The sequence below is a fragment of the Cyprinus carpio genome, chromosome B16 (assembly GCF_018340385.1).
Source record: "Cyprinus carpio isolate SPL01 chromosome B16, ASM1834038v1, whole genome shotgun sequence".
NCBI lineage: Eukaryota > Metazoa > Chordata > Actinopteri > Cypriniformes > Cyprinidae > Cyprinus > Cyprinus carpio.
Window position 1 is genome coordinate 19,165,852 of NC_056612.1, and position 17,784 is coordinate 19,183,635.

At 37.9% G+C, this 17,784-nt stretch overlaps 1 long non-coding RNA gene across 2 annotated transcripts in view; it reads left to right on the top strand.

Moving 5' to 3' along the window:
• Nucleotides 1–17,784, top strand: part of LOC122140008 — a 124,748-nt gene that overhangs the window by 62,789 nt on the left and 44,175 nt on the right. Inside the window, exon 5 of one of the 2 annotated variants that reach the window (XR_006156738.1) lies at nt 7,204–8,110. The exons of the other annotated variant lie outside the window; for it this stretch is intronic. This is a non-coding gene — a long non-coding RNA (uncharacterized LOC122140008). Of the gene's footprint in view, nt 1–7,203; nt 8,111–17,784 lie in introns of those variants that run through there. 2 annotated transcript variants of the gene reach the window in all.

The following is a 17,784-nucleotide window of genomic DNA, read 5'->3' on the forward strand; positions in this document are numbered from 1 at the left end:
TGCATTAACAATCAATAACGCACATCCATAGAGAGCAGTAATCATACCTAAATGTCATTTGCCCTTGATGAACAAATGGCTGAGTAGGGTGACTTTTAAGTGCCCCTCTTCAAGTTTAGTCCTTACATTAATCCATCTCTTTAAAAGCAGGGAAAAATCTCCTCTCTTAATCAAACATTAAGACTGAAGGCAAAGCAGCAGAGCAAGAGCGAATCATTTTTTTTCTTGTAGTAGTAACTAATATAGACATGACTCCACAAGACCGTCTTTGAACTCTGTCCCTCTCCCTCTCTCTCTCTCTCTCTCACACACACACACACACACACACACACACACACACACACACACACACACACAAACACACACACACACACACACACACAAACAAACACAAACACAAAAGAGAATGTCTTTCTTAGAACAACAATAAAAGCATGCAAACATAATTTTTTTTTGGTGGATTTCCTACTTGCACTGTCAGTGCATTTGGCCCCTCTTCCTCGCCCCAACCCCCCCACTCACTATGCCTCCTTGATTGAGGGCTAATGAAAAAGCTGTCCCGAGTGCCGCCGCCTCCCTGTATCCATTAAGAATAATTAGACGGGAACAATTTTGATGCCTGTAACCTCGGTGAGTGTGGCTAATGGCGTTATAAATTGCTCCTTGTCCTGGGTCTTGCTTGCGCGTCGTAGCGCAACAGTGGCACGGAGGGCGCTCCGTGCTTAATTCAAAAGCACTCTGTCAACAGCACTGATTTGTGTGCTAAATGAAAGCGGTTAAAACAACAGCGGCAGCTCATGCATCCTAATGCCGATGGCAGGAGTGGGTTCGATAAAGAGGCTTGTCCGCTGTAATTAGCTACGACAAACGGCACAGGATTAACAGAACGCCATTCAAATGGACCCCCGTTTCTCTTGCGGCGTACGTGCCAACCTCTAGGTCGTTCCTCCATATGCCCGTATGCATCATTCTCTCCATCCTTGCAAATGATGTAACGGGCTGATTTGATGATTACAGGTTTTATGTAGCTAAATGATGTGTCTATGTGTTGAATTTTCCAAGAAGCGTTCTCGAGTGATAGACGGCAGTACAAACGAGAGACAAAACCAAAGGGATTTTAAAAGGTGTTCAATTCGCCTGTAAATGCATGCTGACAAGATTAATTGAGCATTACAAATGGTAAACTCTGAACCCAGGCCGTCACACAAAAACACACATTCCCTCATCTTAGTCCACTTCCACGTGCCTCGCCATGCAAAAATGACTTGATGGGCAGTTAAATGCAGGGGTCGAGGGTTAAATGAACACTGTTGTTTATGAGGATGTGGTGTGAATCCATTTGCATTCTAATTTCCCCCTTTCTTGAAAGGCGCACAGACACACGCACACATGTGTGCGCGCTCCTGTTAGGGAGATGGGGGGGTTTGGTGGACGGCTTGTTTTAAAATCCCATTATCAAGTTATTTATGGATTTCACAGCCTGACAACTCTGCTGACCTTGTTTTGTTAAACATGAACCAGACATGATTTCAGCACACTGCACTGCCTATTAGCTTTTGTTTCCAATAGCCTTAAAATGTCAGCAACTTCAGTCACCCCCGGGGAAGCTCCTGCGGATATAGGCTACGGTGCTGTCCGAACGAGTATGGACTCTCCCAAACCCCGACTGAGTGTTATCTGTCCTGGTTTGGTTATTTGCTGGCCATTTTTGACCCATGGTCATGTTTTGTGCTTCTCAATACCATGCAGATTTCCTTGCATGGTGGTTTTTGCTTTAGCATATGTGTTCCTCTTCTCCTCCGTTCCGGTATCGGCTTCCGTCTACTCATCAACACTTCACCTCACCTTACACACACACACACAAACGAGAGGATTATTCAAAGCAACTCTTGTTTATAACACGCGAGAGATGTGGCTAAGGTGGGGAAGTGTGAGGTTTGCAAGGTTGTATGCAAAGTTTTATTTCACCTTCTGGAAGAGGGGAGAGAAGGTAGGTAATAACCCTATAAATATTCTCCGACTCCCTGACCTCCATGTGCACTTGTTAGCAGTGCATGGTGTGGTCTCATTGGCTGTCGCGCATGTGACAGGGCCCAGCGAGCAACGATTTTGTAGCAAGCTTGAGAGCAAAACTACAAAATTAAACTACCATATCTGCCAAAAAAAACACATTAGCTAGTTTTTCAAAGAGCATGGAATTGTGAGAGAGGTTTGGGAACAGATGCGGCACGATAAACTTTCTTTTAGCGATTGTTCTTGTTAATTGACTCCCATTAGCAGAGAGGAATAGCACAACAGCTGTATTTGATTCTACATTTGACTGTTTTCAAGGTGTCCTGTATGTTGTGCTGTTAAAACCGATGTGTGTAATTTTTTTTTTTTTTCGGATGTTAAGATACTTTCTCGTACACTCGCAGTAAGTAAGTGGGTTGATTTTTTTTGGGGATGTGTAAATACTGTGACTTTGTGGTGCTATCAAAACATTGCTGTTTGTTTAAGCAGGCTGACATAGTGTATGTGACGCAACCAACAGCGTATGTTTGGGCGAACAATGGCAGAAAATGAAGAAAATGTTTAGGAAACGCTTTGTTTGGTGGCACTTGAGGTGGTGGAATTAAACACTGCGATTTTTAATTTGTGCCATACTGTCGGTACTAGGGGTGGCTCGATACCATTTTTTAAGACGATACCGATATCGATCCGATACCAGAGCAGGTATCATAGAATTTCTATACCTCATTGTGTGTTGACCTTTGTAGGACTAAATCTGGTAAAACGTCACACATTGCTCTTTGTTTTGTTGTAAAATACATTCATGAAAACAAATAAATATATTTATATATAAAAATATATACTGTAAAATTAAAAGACATTTTATAAAATGTATAGAACCTGAATTTAACGACTTAAATATTCACACATTAAACTATGGAACAGCTTCGGAAGACTTAAAATATAGTGCTCAGAAACTCTATGGTGCTTTATAATGTCTTTGTGCCTTTCTTGCGGCTTAACAATAACATATTATACGCACAATACAATACACACAATAGTATACGCACAATTTGGATCGATCTCATCTGATCGATACCCCGATCCAGCAGAAAATGCTAGTATCGGAGCGATACCGATACTGACTATCGGATCGGCGGTACTCTAATGTATCAACATCTACCTCACCGCAAAGCACCTGAGAACTAGCTAGCATTAGAGTTTTAGGCTAATATTCATAGAGTTACTCCTCATGAAACCTTTTCCACCACCCAAATATGTCTTCCATTATTCAGAGAAGCCCCAAGCTGTAGGCAGAAACAGATTAAATCCCCCTCACACAGCAGATATCCCACCAGAGCATCTCTCTACTACCACCAGGCCTTCAGCTAAAAGCTATTGCGGGCTACTGTGAAGATACCGAGATATGTGCCAAGATGCTTGTAGTCTTTTTTCTTATTATTCTGCTGCCGGGGAACCGAAAGGTTAACTGGTTGATAAATGAACTCCCACTTTGAGTAAGAGAAGGTTTATGTGAATGTGTTTAGCTTCACTATATCGTCAAGAATTTTCCATGTTTTGCTAAGCAGAAACTGATGCAGCTTCTTTCCTTCTACAAATAAGTTTGTTTTGGGTTTGTACTGTTTTAACTATATACTGTCCAACGTTGAGCGAATGTCATATATACCATTTATTGATCCTTGAAAACTTTAAATAAAACTATGCTAAATAGCTGGAATTGTACATGTATTATATATATATATAAATTATCTTTAGAGATTGATACTATCTTGACTGATACTGTATTATCTTATTGTTTATTTATGGTTTTCTCTGTTTATGTTTTGGTGCTGAGTAATATTAACAAAAAAGAAAAAAAAAGAAAAAAGGGGTAAGACAGTAAAAAAGAAAAAGATGAAAAGCCAGAGGTAAAGTGTATTCCGTTATAAAAGTAATGCTTTTTGAATATGAAATGCAAATACAAAATCACAATATGATCCAGAAAATTAGGGTTAGCTACAGATATCGATTTATATTGTATTGTAGGGCTGGGCGATATGGCCTAAAAAATAAATCCCGGATTTTTTAACAAAAAATCCGATTTACGATTTAAATCGATTTTTTTTTCCCCTACTTAAAATCAATATTCAGATGACAAAGAAATTGTTCAAAACAAGTTTTAACTTTATTTTGTTTTGATTTTACCTTCTGGGATTTGATCTGGATTCCCCCTTCAGGTTAAATTGCAATCAGAAACAACAAGCCAAAAAGACAAGATGACAGGTCCTGCCATTGTAAACCGTGAAAACGTTACATAAAATAAAATGTAACATAACATTCTTATCATACTGGATACAGTCTGTAAGACTGTCAAAGGTCTTTACTATTTATTTATTTTTTTTCATGGGAGCCGCACTGATAGGGCAGAGTCAATCAGAGAGCCACTTTTACCGCAAAGTATCAAAAGGGGGGGGGGGTGTTGAGCCCATTCTGAACTACGGGAGCCCTGAGTGGATGTTAAAAAGAAAACCGATTTTCATTCAAACAAATCGATGTAAACTACACATTCGAGTTAATCGATAAAATCGATTTATCGCCCAGCCCTATTGTATTATATTATATTAAAATAAAATAAAATAAAATAATATTATATTATATTATATTAAAATAAAATAAAATATATAAAATATTTAGGTTGTCTCTTGTTCCCATTGTAAAAGTTGGATCTTGAAGCAAATCCATTTAAGAACCCGAGGTTCTCAGAGGTTAATGGCTGATTGGCGTCAGTATACTTGCATGACATTTGATAAAGACACTTCACAGTGAATCGCACAACTATGATGGCAGCTGCGACTTCTGTCTCTGAGTTTATTTGTGTCTGTGTTTTACTGTGTCCTCACAAGAAACTTCAAGGAGTTCTCCTGCTGCTGAGGGACTTTCCAGTGTCTAATGCTCCTCCCTCACTCAGTTTCTTTACTGCCATCTCCACCATGGGGACAGCAGCAGTTCTACTGCCATCCTGTAAACACTGCTGCCCCACCTCCCTCTTCCTACGCCCCGTTTCAGCAAACCTCTTCAGGGGGACGCTTCCCCTAAACACCCGCCTCCATGCTCCTTTGTGTTGTGTAGGCCCAAGGCAGCACAAGGCAACATCAAATGCACCACTTTTTCAACATTTATTTAGTTATTTAGCTACACCACAAATTTCTTCCCCACTTGTGTCCTCCTTAGTCACTGCCACTTTCTAGTACATTCTCTAATGTTTTTGAACTCATAACCAGTGCTGTCTAAATGAGTGCCACAACCTTTCACAGCTGAATCTACCAACTGTGTTTTCAGAACCTGAAACCTATAAGCACACTTTTAATTCCTTATTTTAAATGCATGTATTTTCTCCCTCTATCTCTTTCCAGCAGTGTGCACCATTCAGAATTGAATTGAACTGAGAATGCTTTTTAAATTCAGTTGCTGATTTTGCTACTTTATGTCAAACAGGATGCAAATTATAATTTTCTAATTTAAGTTTAAGGAAGTACAATATGGATGTAAAAATAATTAAAATTCCAAAGAAATATAAACCCAGTAAGTGTCATTTTTAACAAAAAATATGTCAAGACAAACAAAAATAATAAAAAGTCAAATTTCAAAGTCAAACTGCTTCTGCTAAAATGTGAGCTTTCAGTTTGGTATTCGCTTAGCAAACTGTAGTAGTAGCAACCATTTTGTTATATTTTTAATAACTGAAGATCACAAATAATTATATTAGATTGTAATATAGTATATTATTAACTATAGTAAAAATAATATTTTATAATATAAAATTAAAATTGTAGTAAGTTTTAGAGTTCCAGAAGCTTAAAATACCTTTAAGGTGGATCGCATCAATATGGCTTTGTCCTGTTGTTTGACACTTCCACAAGATTACATTTTTTTCCCTCATTTTTTTCCTCTTTCTGTCATTCCAATTCAGCTTCCTGTGGGGTGTGGTCAGTTCAATTGAAATCATATTTGTAAATTATCATTCTTTTTTATGTCAGGACGTGAGTAATAAAATATCCAGTCAACATTAAGGCCAAAATCTTAAACTGTGTACAAAAAATGAAATAAAATGTGCACAAATTTAGCTTTACTTTTATATAGTTAATGAGGCAGTGCCCCCCCCCCCCCCCATTTTAGTTATTAGTTATATTTTAGTTATATATTTAAATTTTAGTTTTTTATTACTACTATTATTACTTTTTGTACACAGTACAAGATTTTGTCCTGATGACGAGCTGAAGGTGCACTTTTTTCTCTTCACATTTTTATGACAGTGTATGTAAGATGTATATCATCATATACAATAAAAAGTGACCTTTATTGTCCCACAGCCTTCCTGTGGGCTTTACTCCAGACCTCACATGGGTCATATCATACAACCTGACAAGCAACAATTGTAAACAAAAAAAGAAAAAATCAGGGATTTGTGTTGGTAAAACTGTTGAAAATTCAGTCTGCAAGAGTCTGTTGTGCTTTAGCACTGCCGTGCCTCAAGTGCACAAACCTGCACGTCACTCTTAATATCTGAGGCGAAGCATGTGATTAGTATATCAGACTTCCTGGTATATGAGCGAGACAGATGGGGGAACCTCTTGACTCGACCCTGAGCCCCCCACCCCTCCTGGCATGCCCACTTTGTTTTCTGCTTCATCTGTCGTCTGTCTGGGTGCAGGAGGGATGGCTACTCTTCCTCGGACCCCCCTCCTGCCATCCTCACCTACCTGCCTACTGTTTGCCCCCCATCCCACACACACCCTTAATAATGCATTAGATGGAGGCAGGAATCAGGCCTCTATAGCCCCTCACCCAGATGCATCCAGCCTCTCTATTATTTAACATTTACACACACCTTCCAGCTCATCAGCAACTCAATATTTAATGTCTACACAACGAAAAAACACCTTGATTTCCTCCTTTCTTTATTTATTTAGATTTGTGCTTTTTCTTGGCTTGGGAGGACTTCTGTTGCTTTACATAATAATTCTCTCTGCATATATATTGGAAAGTATCACAAGGTTTGTTTGTGTGTATGTGTGAGTTTTCATGGTGTGACTGAAGGCAAAACAAATGTTATTTCTGTACATACACACTTATAGTCACCAGCACACATACATACACACACACACACAAGTTGCCCCCCACAACCCTTCTCTCTCTCTTTTGTTCTTGTAGATTGTGCAGGAGTAGGAGTGGAAGGTGCTGATGCTGGGTTGAATAAGTCTTGATATTATTGGATGAATGGATGATTTTATGCCTGTTAATATATGCTACCTTTTGTGCTTTAGAATTCGACCCTTAAAGCTGCAGTGTGTTTTTTTCTACTACACCCAAATTCTAAAAAATAGTTTTCAAACAGGTTTCCCCAAACACACCTGTATGCCATTGTTCAGACCAGTGTTGAAAGTGTCACAGTATTTGCACTTTTCCCTATGAATGGCTTCCTTCACTGAGATCTCATCGTTCATGATTGTTGTGATTTTTAGATAAAGTGTTGTTCCAGCACACATACATTTATGTTCCTTTGTATAGACACTATGATTAACATTTAATGAATTGGTAGAATCTTAAACTTAGTTTTAGGTTAATAGGTTTTAGGTCAATAGAATGTTATAAAATGGAATTAATTGGTTGGTTTAATCAATGAGTTTAAATAAATATATTCAGTGGCATGACGTAATTTGAAAATTTCATAGTTTAATTCTGTATGCAATTTCTGGTACATCAATTTTATCAATTTTTAACTTGCAATGATACATTAGTGTCAGTTTTATACATGATGTACATGTACAGATGTGTAAAGATTTTACCCTTTCCAAAGCTGTTTATGCGCAAATGCTTTTGTGTTTTATATGCTTGTCAATACTTCCATATTGTATGTAATATTTAGATGAACTGAACAAATAAGGAGCCAAAATAAGACACTGAACACAATGCTAGGGGCTGATCACCATTAGACCTTTCATTCACGTGTTTGTTTAGACTCCAGGTCATTTTGTTCCAATAGCGTTGCTTAGTAAGTCGTGTCTGTGTCTGTTAATGACAATGCTAGCATAAAATTATATAAAAAACATTCTCCAAATGTGTTGTGTGTTGTGTTCTATCTATTATCTTTCATTAGGACAGTACAAACATGATTAATATGAAAACGTAAATTATGGAACAAAGCATCCTCTCATACAATAGAGGGAAAAGGAAGAAAGAGCAGAGGGCTTGACTGTAGCTTTTGCTGTCTGGAGTGAGTCACAGCTTTTCTCTTACCACTGTTAAACAGTTCACAAGACTTTGCTAATTATTTAATGCAAACACAGTCTATTTACATTATAAGGAATTAGCCTTTGTGTACAGCAGGAGAATTAATAGAACCATTCCATGGACCACATATCTCAACATTACATCATTCTCTCATTGCTTGTGGACTACACAGCCTGTTGTAATCATGGCTGTCTTCTCACCTACTCTTGTGTAAAAAAAAAATCACTCTCTTTGGAAGGACTGCTCCGTGTAAACTCTCAAAGGTAAAAAAAAGTGTCACGAAATTTTTGAGTGGAGCGTCTTGTGAATTTAGCTTCACAATACACTATGTACTGCATCTTTGATAATTAAGCTGCATAATTATTTTAGTTAAAAGTGTGTAAAATGTGTTACATGGTGTCAGAAATCATGCATTCTCATGTCTAAATACATTCAGTCCAATCACGTGTCCCGTCTTTCACTTTAAACTGAAAAATGACTCACTCTTGTGTCACTTAAGACTTTGTATAACTTTTTCATATGAAATGTATACAGAAAAAGGCGTTCTATATAGTATATAGGAAAAAGTCACAAAGTCTTGTATTTTATTCAAAGTCTTGTATTTTGTATTTTATTTTTAGTTCCAACACCAGCTTTCATAACAATTTGTTAATAAGTTTATTATATATATTTTGTAATATTAATAATAATTTAATATATAGCCAGAATTAGAGGATTTGAACCCGATTAATATATATATATATATGTATATGTTTAACAGAGGCAATAACCAGGCTGCTTTTTTGCCCTTCTCGGTTTCAGCATGCCCTTGATGTTTCCCTGCTGCCTGTTGCCTTTTCTCTTCCTCCCTTCTTTCTATCCATTTGTAAACAAGGGGCATTGCGTTATTGAGTGCAGAAGCAAAAATCTATCATAACAAAAAGAAAGCAGATGAGATGGACACGACTGTTGACAGTGCAGTGATGCTGGAAGCTGAAGTGACTTCCCCCAGCACACTTCTCTCCCTTATGTGCTTTGCTCTCTCCATCCCCACCCCTCATTCCCTCCCAGTTTCTTCCTTTCCCATGGAATCCATTTCATGTAATTAAAGACACTCAAATGAAATGGCCCCACTGGAGAAGTGGCTTTCAGCAGGGAGAGTGGAAGTGCCTCAAGGAGCCATCCTCGGGCCGTTCTCGGATGGCTCGCCGAGGGCTCTGCCACGGCGCGGATCAATATCATCTCAGTTATTAATATCAAAAGCGCATTACTTTGTTTTGCGCCTGGCGGTGTGCCAAAGCTCCGGGGCCCCGGCCGCCGTTCCCCCTGGCCATTTACCAAGCCCATAATTTACTTTGGTGAGTTTTTAAGGTATTGTTTTGTCAGGGCCAATCAGGGCTGAGTAACAAATGATCCCAGCGGAGTGGTGGGAAGCCCATCCTTAAGTGGCACACGTGGCCAAACTCGTTTTTGAAAGTTTCATGTCAATTACTCTCGTCCTTGACTCGCAGGAGAGTCGGGACTGGGGTGGAGAAAGGGAGGGGGAGGTCAAACGGGAGTGATGGGCCCCTTGCCCCCCTCTCTGGGATGAGGTCACAACACTAACTAGTGTCCCAGGGCCAAAATTAGACATGACGCTACCTTTGATTGGTGCATCGTATTAAGGCTACTGCATGAGAAACAAAAAATACCAAGCACTTTAAGGAAGAAGAAGCATTGATTTTCCTGATGCATTTACCTCATACAGTTAGTCCACCTCTGGGGACCATGGGTAGACATGTTGAGTACAACGCCACAGAGGGGAACTCAGAGCCTGTATGAGATCCTGCCACATATGTTATAAATGACAATGTAATCTGCCTCTTTTGTTTACTTTCCATCTGCTCATCATTAATAACCTTGGTCTGTGTCTATACAGTAGCAGCACATAATCACAGCCTGATTAACTACTGACACACTACTCCACAATTCAAATCATTTTACTTGCTCATGTTCTGCTGAAATGTTGAGGCATTGTGTTTTATAGTGAGTAGTGGCATAAATCATGGTAAAGGTTTATTTTCCTTGTTACTACTGTAATTTAATTTTTCTGTCCACCCCTTCATATATATATTGAAGCCATTACTCCAGTTTAGAAATATGATTTTGTGCTCAAGAAACATTTCTTAATAATATCAGTGTTGAAAACATTTGGAACGCTTAATATTTTGTGGAAACTATGAAACTATTTTTCAGGAAAAGAAACGGCATTTATTTGAAATAAAAATCTATGAATCACTTTTGATTAATGTAATGTGTCCTGGCTAAATAAAAACAATCAAACAAAAAAAGAATAAATAAATACAATATAAAACAATAAAATAAAATAATTAAATTAAAACATTAAAAATTAATGTTTTTGTTCATGAATCAGACTACATTTGGAAGCATTATATTTTGAGCTCAGCCATATTACGTTCAAATCAATAGAAATATGTTCCTTATTATTTTATGGTACACTTTTTTTCATCGCATTTAATATACTGCAAACTCATGTGCACATTCATATTCCTGTTTTGATTAACTTTAACACACCTTTAGTAGTTGAATGCAATGCGAGCAAGATTTATTTTTATTTATTTATTTTGTGTACATAACTCACTATCTTTTGGTTAACAAAAAACAATGTAATATTGGCCTATTTTAGTGAAATAGGGGTTTGATAACTGAATTTTGACTGTTCTGCATTAGTTGGAGCTCCTGGGTATTTGTCTTCTACCCTGTCGTGCCACATCAGGTTGACATTTGAGAGTTGAAACCCACTGTAGTGGAATACCCAGGCCACCTCTCGGCCCTTTACCCCATGTGCCCCACCCCTCAAAGGACTGATGAAAGGTCTCAGCACGGCAATACATATGAATATTTCAATTAGAATGAAATATTAATGGGTTTGCATTTGTTTGGTGCCGCATGTGTTTTGTTCTCCCCTCTCCTCCTGCTTTCTTTCTTTTGTCTACATTCTCACCTTTGTTTTTGTTTTTTTTCCCTTGTTTTTGTCTTGCATCAAATTTTCATACAATTAATCAGATGCAGAGAGGGCCTGCGTATGAGATGGGAGACAAGGAAATGTTGGAAGAAAGTGAGGAAGAGAAAAAGTGTGAGAGAAAAAAGATTGTGTTGGTGTGATAATATGGGAAGGTGGTGGGGTGGGAAGGTTTAACAGCTGTAAAAGGTTACATCTCTGTCGGAACATTTGGCCTGCCACAATCAGGGTCGCAGCTTGCTTTACGCCCCATATTGATACCTCTCACTGGGGTCCCAGGAACGGCTGCATTGCTGGCATGGGCGCTAATTTATGCTCCTGTAGGGGTGCTTGCCGCCAGTTGCGAGAAGCACAGGTCTATAAACACTTCTTCCGCAGTCCAAAGTGAGAGACAAGAGACTAAAGATTGTCATCCTGGTAAACAAATGCAGAAAAAACAGATGCGGCACGCAAATGCTGAAAGTGGAAAGGTGCCGGAGGCGGTGTGTTTTGGAGGTGAACAACAGCACTAGTGGTACAGTGAAAAAAAGGAAAAGTATGTTTTCCGTGGTAAAGACATTATAGCAGACGTGTAGAAAATTAATTTGGTTTATTTGGGTTTCGATCGAAATAAAAACCTCTAACAGGAGCAAAAATTAAACAAATTGTTAAGAACAAACTAAAGTTGTTTAAATTCACTCATAAACCACTTTTTTTTAAGCAGATGCCAAGTAATTAACAGTACAATGTAGCAGGAGCAGTTTGTTATCTGAGGAAGTTCACTTTACATATTTTTTTATTTTAAGTTAATGATTATCTGAAATGATGCAGATTTCATGGTTTTGAGTATGATGACACCATGTATTTATATTTACATTATGTACCCAACCACACAAATATGCATACATACATATTGGTAGATGTAAGTACATATTTAGGTACAAAACTTGAGCACTGTTGGATTTACCTGTTTATTTTATTTTATTTTTCTTTTCTTTCTGAAATTTAATTTCTGTAAATATTTGTACATTTACTGTACTTTCACAGAAATATTCTGGCCACCACAGCTGCCATTTGTTTTCTGTAAAAACAGCAGAATTTTGTCCAGTGTATAGAGTGTTTGTCAGTCTTAAGTCTGTTTACATGTAACAAAAACTAAATTGTAGAATAGGGACTTGTTAGTAAAACCTGCAAGCATTTTGTTTAGTTTTTGTTTTTTTTAATCAAGTCTAGTATTCTCACTACCTTGGCAGAACCAACCTTACCCACACAATCCCTCATACTGCACATTGGGAATTTGTAACTGAGGTTACAGAAATGCTTTTCGAATTGCGTCACTGTAGGATTAAGAATTGCTTTCTGAATAAAATAGTGTTGTACCTGAACAAGCAAAAGATTGATCCATTATCTCAAGGCAAGCTGTTGTTGTGGTAGGTACTTTTGATTTGACTCACAGAAGTACAGTATCTATACCCATAACGTGTCCATAAGATATTAGCATCTCATAAATGAGAACAGAAGTTTACAATAGTTCACCTTTTTATCAGTCTGTCTGGGTTTTATTTTGTTTAGCTTTCTTTAGGGGAGGAGGGTTAACCAGGAGAAAATAACCAACAGACTAGCAGACTTGTCTAAGCTAGGCGAATTGGAAAATAAAGATAAATATCTCAATCTCTCTGTCAATCCAGACCAGGAAAAAAGTTAATTTAAACATTTCACTCCTCTTCCTTGGTGTCATTTTGTCCTCATTAACCCTCATTGTGCTAGAAAATATTAATAATAGTGAAGTGATTAAATCAAATATTGATATGCCGGGGTGCAGGGAAAAGTAATGGAAACACAAATTGTGCAGTCAAAAGGCCAAGAATTATACATTGTAGTGTTTTGACTAATAGCTTAAAAGATAAAGAGCAATAATCAGTGGTGTCTTCCAGGAAATGCAACCAGTACAAAAGAAACAACAGTTATCTCTCAGATTGAATAAAGACTGCATTACAAGCATTACAAGGGTACTTTCCGTTGCTGACAAAAGCTGAAGTCTTCACAAAGAAGATATTGTGTCCTCTCTTTGTCTGAATGGACCTCTAGCTGTATTATTAATTACATTTTTAATTGTGCCTGTGCCAGGCATTAGCTACAGTTCTTTCTTTTGAAGAATGAGGGGGATGCGTGTGGCATTTCTCCGTTTGTAGATTCTGCAAAGTGACTCTGTAAGTCTGAATCTTGTGTTATAAATGAACCATATCTTATTTATTATTTTATATATATATATATGTGTGTGTGTGTGTGTGTGTGTGTGTGTGTGTGTGTGTGTGTGTGTGTGTGTGTTTATATTTTTATTATTAAATTTTATTAAATACTTTTATTTTATTTATTTATTTTTTGTGAAACTGTTGTGGATTTATGATAAAAGGCCAGTTAACTCTCCCTAAGTATTCTTTTACTACCGAAGCATGTGATAATTCAAAGTTCATTTATTCATGTGAGGGCATGTCTTTGAGTAGACAGATATCATTTCTTGAATGCAGCTCAGTCTCTCAATTTGTCAAATTTAAATTCATGCATCCCACTACTGAGTTCCCATTGAGGTCAGACACACAATAACAAACAACAGCCAAACTTTCCTGTCATCTTAGCCTTCATTATGCCAGGTCCAGACTCTCTCTCTCTAACTCCCTTTCTTTCTCTTTTCAAACTCTCAGACAAGATGTATGCTGGTGCCCAGGTGGAGGGTAGTGACCGAGGTGTGGGGAGAGGAGGAGGAGGAGGAGGGCTGGGCAAAACAAATCAATAGCGTCTCTGTTTGAAGTTTTCTGAGAGACTTCCAGAGGAAGACGCTCTTGTCAGGGTGATAGATACGTGGGGTGAGGAGGACCGGCTAGGCCCGAATGGAGGCTCACCTTTTTAAGTGGGGCCCTAATAATAAAAGCCCATGAATAAAACATCGGGCGAGCTGCGGAAGCTGCATTAGCACCGCCGCTCGGTTATAAATGATCCCAGTGCCCGAGCACCATTCCGGTAAAAGCCCACAGCATCACTTTAAAGAGAAGAAGAGAGCGAGGAAGATAGAGATAGATTGATATGTGCGTATATTTATTTATTTATATGTTTCTTAGCTGGGCTAAAAAGAATAAATAAGCGAGCAGACGTGGCTAGAGCGGGACAGCTATTGTTCATTTACTACCTAGCCACTAATTTTGCAAACTGGAATGTGTATGCGTGTGTGTTTTTTATATTTGAGATGCGCTGTTGTTGTTGTGAATCCAGATCCAGACTGCTCTGACCTTGAGCTCAGGTTTGTGCCTGATGGAGAGAGCATCACCAGTATACTTTCACTCACTCCAAGTTTTTATTTACAGAGACGTTGGCTGTGGCTCTGCTGGAACTCGAACTAGATGTTGGAAATATGTTGAAAAATTAGCTCTAGTCCCTTTAAAGGCATGTTTTTATTTATGGAAATTTTGGCTTTGGCTCTGCTGGATCTCGAACAAGATTTTAGAATGATGTCGAAAAATTAGCTCCAGACATCTTAAAGGAATGATTCACCAAAAATGAACATCATTTGTTGTCATTTAAGCACCCTCACTTTGCTCCAGACTTTCTTTTTTCTGTAGAAAATGAAAAGAGGGAGAATGTGCTAGCCGCTGTTTTCCCTGTGATGCATATGAATGAAGAATGGGTCAGTTGAGCTCCAATGAAGCACAGTTAATGTTTCAGAAAAGTAGTTTCCAAACTGTTTTGTTGCCATCGACTTACATTGTATGTATGAAAACAAACAAAAAACATTTTTGGGAAACATTTGAACTTGGTTTATGTATGTAACAAACTGACGTGTTGCATTTAAAGACGCCGTATTCAAATGGTTGCTTTTTATCACGCAAAACTATAGTATAACATAAAAATACTTCAAATATAGTCACAAAACTTTTAGGGAGCTTTTTTCCCCCGTTAATTTAAGAGCTTAAAAGCCCTTAACTTTTATTATATGCAAAAGACTGAAAATTGCATTTTACATGAATATCTTCATTTGTGTTCCACAGAAGAAAGTCTGGAATGAAATGAGGGTTATTAAATGATTTTCATATTTGGTGAACTATCCCTTTAAGTCATTTGACTTATTTATTTGACAATCCTGACGTGTTGCATCTAAAGATGCCTTATTCTAAGGTTAAGGCTAGATGGTATACAGATTTGTCTACTGGGCATACGCACATCAATGTAGCGTAATTTTTGTCACACTGCACCACAATAATTACTGTTTTTGCATTAATGTAAGAAATAGGTTTAGGGTTGGAGTAAGTGTAGACATTAATAAAACACATTCTAATAGATAGCAAGTTAAATTTATTGTTAGCCTCCAGTTTTAGCTGTATCCCTTCTATCCACAAACATATTTAAATGGCTGTGAATGAAGAAAGCTGAATGAAGTCCTTTAATCACACAAAGCTGTAGTACAGTATCAAAAGACTTAAAGTATAGTGTATGAGTTGTATAACCAAGGTTTATAAAACTTTTAGTGTGGTATTTTCCATTATTTTAGAGCTTGAAAGCCCAATATTCACTATTTGTATTTTTCATGAATATGTCCTTTAAAATATGTTCATTTGTGCTCCACAGAAGAAAGTAAGGCACACAGCTTTGGAAGGATGGGACTGTGAGTAATTTGGGTGAACTGTACCTTTAAATCCTGTTTACTTCTGTTTCTTGTACTCATAGTGGAGCCATTACTCTTACACACACATATTCTCTCATAGTTTGCTGTAATAGTAGTTGGTTACACCTCTGCACTCCACAAAGCTGGAGCCTATTATGAGTTTGTATGTTTGTAAGTGTGTATAGAGGCATAAATGTCTCTCTTCTGGCCTGACCTCATTTGTCAGTGGCACTCCGTAGTGGCCAAGAGGTGGTTGGGCCCCAGTGGACTCCACAGTAAGCAGTGTCAAGTGGCCTATCACGGGGGGTCATCCTGCCAAGGCAGAGGTCAACCTCTTGACCTTTGCTGTTGCAGACTTCAGACAATGACTCCACAGAAGGTCAGACCTTTTCCTCTCAGTGCACAGGTGTCTATGGCCCTTGCTTTCGCTGAGGTCAAAGGTCATATACAGCTACAGGGGCACTGCTCTGACCAATAAGCTTGACTCTTGTAGGTTGGCTTGCTAAACCCAGCAGGTAAACTCTCCTTCTGGCTATGTTTCGAAAGTGAAAAATTAAAGTTCTAGGTATATACTTACATACATACATATTATACATATATCTATCGGATCGTGTGTCTGCATGTTTTAACGGTAGCCTCTCAAACACACTGAAGTAGAGAGGGGAAGGGAGGAATGGAAGAAACAACTGAACATACAGTACAGTTGTACTCATTGACCTTTTCTTGTATTCTTACATTGTATGATTCGTATAGTATGGCAGCCTTTTTTCTACTGGTGTTCAGCTTCTGGATGCTGGATTTCAGGTGGCTTCCTCTTGACATTTTAGATGTTTTCTGTACTGACTAGCTTGAAATGTTGTCATGGCATTGATCTTGTTCCTACTATTCAGCTGCAGGACTAGACCTCAGCACAGACATTAATTTGAGACTGAACCTGTCCCTTAAACAAGACCCTGTGACCTGACCTGACCCAGACCCAAAATCACTCACACACTTTTGGTTTTCTCTTCATGGTAAGAAAATCAGGATTTTCACTGGCTACAACTTAAATGTGTGTGTACATGTTTTAAAACAAGTTTTAAATAAAATCAAAGTTTGGTTTGGTTTTTAATGAATGAAAGAGATACTGTTATTCAGAAATGATTTAAAGTAAATGCTGTTTTTCAAACTGTTAATAAAAAAAAAATCCAAGAAAAGCACTTCTTACTTCATTAAGCAGTGCAACCATTTCAACTAATAATAATAAGACACAAATTCAGCATATCAGAATGATTTCTGAAGAATCATGTGACTGCTGAAAATTCAAGTAGTAGTTCAACTTTTAAATTGTACTCTTTTTAGCTTTTGTTAAACATTAGAAAACATGAATATCACTTCACACTTTTTTTGTGAATATGAATATGAGATTGCTTCAGTGCTAAGGAAATATTTCAGAATGTTAGTTAGGGGTCAAGAGTCATCATTTTTTTATTGTCACTAGCTAAATCATAGCAAAAAAAACTGTTTAGTAAGAGAGCTAGTAGTAGTGATGTTGTGTGTGAATGTTGTTGAAATAGAAGTACTTTGCAGGTATCTGTGTGTGTGTGTGTGTGTGTGTGTGTGTGTGTGTGTGTGTGTGTGTGTGTGTGTGTGTGTGTGTGTGTGTGTGTGTGTGTGTGTGTGTGTGTGAGTGAATGTATAAACATGGGGCCAACAGAGGGGGTCAGTGAGAATTTATTAAGTTATCGATTGCTGTGTTCAGCATGCCGGTCACACAGCATAAAAGGGGTACTAATAAAATTTTTGGACGAGGGAAACACTTTTCTGCTCACTCTGCCAAATATTAATCTCCTAATTTTTAATTTTTAATCCAGACAGAGAAGGAAAA